Source organism: Pinus tabuliformis, chromosome X (genome assembly GCF_031772625.1).
Source record: "Pinus tabuliformis cultivar Carrire ecotype Pingquan chromosome X, CPIR1, whole genome shotgun sequence".
NCBI classification, from domain to species: Eukaryota; Viridiplantae; Streptophyta; class Pinopsida; order Pinales; family Pinaceae; genus Pinus; species Pinus tabuliformis.
Window position 1 is genome coordinate 1,355,782,386 of NC_142308.1, and position 1,643 is coordinate 1,355,784,028.

A 1,643-nucleotide genomic window follows, 5' to 3' on the forward strand; every position below is an offset into this window, starting at 1 on the left:
TTTACCAAAGCCTCAGCCGAAAACATTATTTCATTTTTAAACTTAGCGCATTACATCCCACTCCATAGGGTCAACCCAGTGCTCGGGAATGAAAACATGGAACAAATCAAACCTCGAGAATCGGCCGTCCAGCGACACACTGACCTGGAATGGTTAATTGACAATATCCAGAGGCGCGAACTCGGCTATATATATCAGGATGAAAGAGCATCAATAATATGTGCTTGTGCCCACTTACAACCCTTTTCCGTCCCTGGGTTCGCCTTCGCTGCTTTTCATTTCTTGTTCTTTCTTTTTATATTCTATCGCCATCGATTCACGGCCTGCAACTGTTTTAGTTATCATAGTTTCTGCGATAGTGGCTTCAGCTACGGCGAAGGACGTGAATCCCCAGCACAGCGATACGAGCATCACTGAATTTATCAAATCGTCGTGCCAAGCCACTCGGTATCCGCAGCTCTGTGTTTCGTCGCTTTCTCCATACGCCGGATCTCTGAAGCCCACGCTGAGCGATCTGGTCAAGGAGGCCATGAACGTGAGCCTTGTTAATGCCCGAACGGTCTCCGTTTGGGCAGCAGGCCTGAAAGGCAGAAGGGCTGAGATGAGTGAAAGAGAAAGAGCGGCGCTGAACGATTGTATTCAGAATTTCGATGACACCGTTGACGAGATTCAGAAATCCCTGAAGGAGTTGGAGCAGCTGCAGCGCAGCAACTTCAACCCTCAAATGAACGACATGCAGACGTTCATGAGTGCCACCCTCACCGACCAAGACTCCTGCCTCAACGGATATCAGGATGTGAAGGCGGCGGCGGGGAAGATTAGCGCGATGGTGAAGGTCCGCGTGCAGAATGAGTCAGAACTGATCAGTAACGCTCTAGCTCTCCTTAACGCGCTCGCTCTTAACGCATTCGCTAACACCGGAGTTGATAGATGGTATCCATGCGTGAATGCCAAAACGGGGCGCACTCAGTACTCTTCTAAATAAATAATATATGTACCCAATAATGTTTAATAAAATATATTTATAGTTTTGCTGCCACTGCTGACTCTTCACGACACCCTTTACTAGTTTCTGTTTCCTTCAATGGATGATTGGGTTTGGAGTGCAATCATGACGTAATTTCATATTTGACGAAAAGTATTTTATGGGTATGCTTAAGCTTTTGTTTCATACAGGAATAGTAACAACGATTTCATTTTTAAATATAAATATTGTTTTAAGCGATATTTTTTTTAGTTTGAACTAATTTATTTCAGTTTAAATAAAGTTTAGGTTTAAAACATATAGGAAAGGGGGTTGAAGGTTTCAGTTCTACGATCTCAAATAGCATTTAACTAAATCAATGTATTTTTTAATAATTTTTTTTAGATTTTTTTTAATAAGATTCGTCCCATTTATGGTTTGAGCAGCCACATGGATTTTTAGGCTTTCAAAATCATTTGGTACATGAATTTTGCTCAAAAAGTTTCGAACCGGTGACAATACCCTGTCACCATTTAATTTACTTTAACCCCTTTGAGCTAAAATGTTAAATGTTAATTTACAATTTAAATATATTATATTATTTTATAATATAATGATTTTAATATATTAATGTGGTAGTGGTTTGCACCTGAAATTCAAATGTAACAGAAAGCATTCC

The 1,643-nt window shown here is 40.6% G+C and overlaps 1 pseudogene; it reads left to right on the forward strand.

Moving 5' to 3' along the window:
• The first annotated feature begins 304 nt into the window (after nt 1-304).
• On the forward strand, nt 305-947 carry LOC149145113 (pectinesterase inhibitor 9-like; annotated as a pseudogene).
• Nucleotides 948-1,643: the final 696 nt, after the last annotated feature.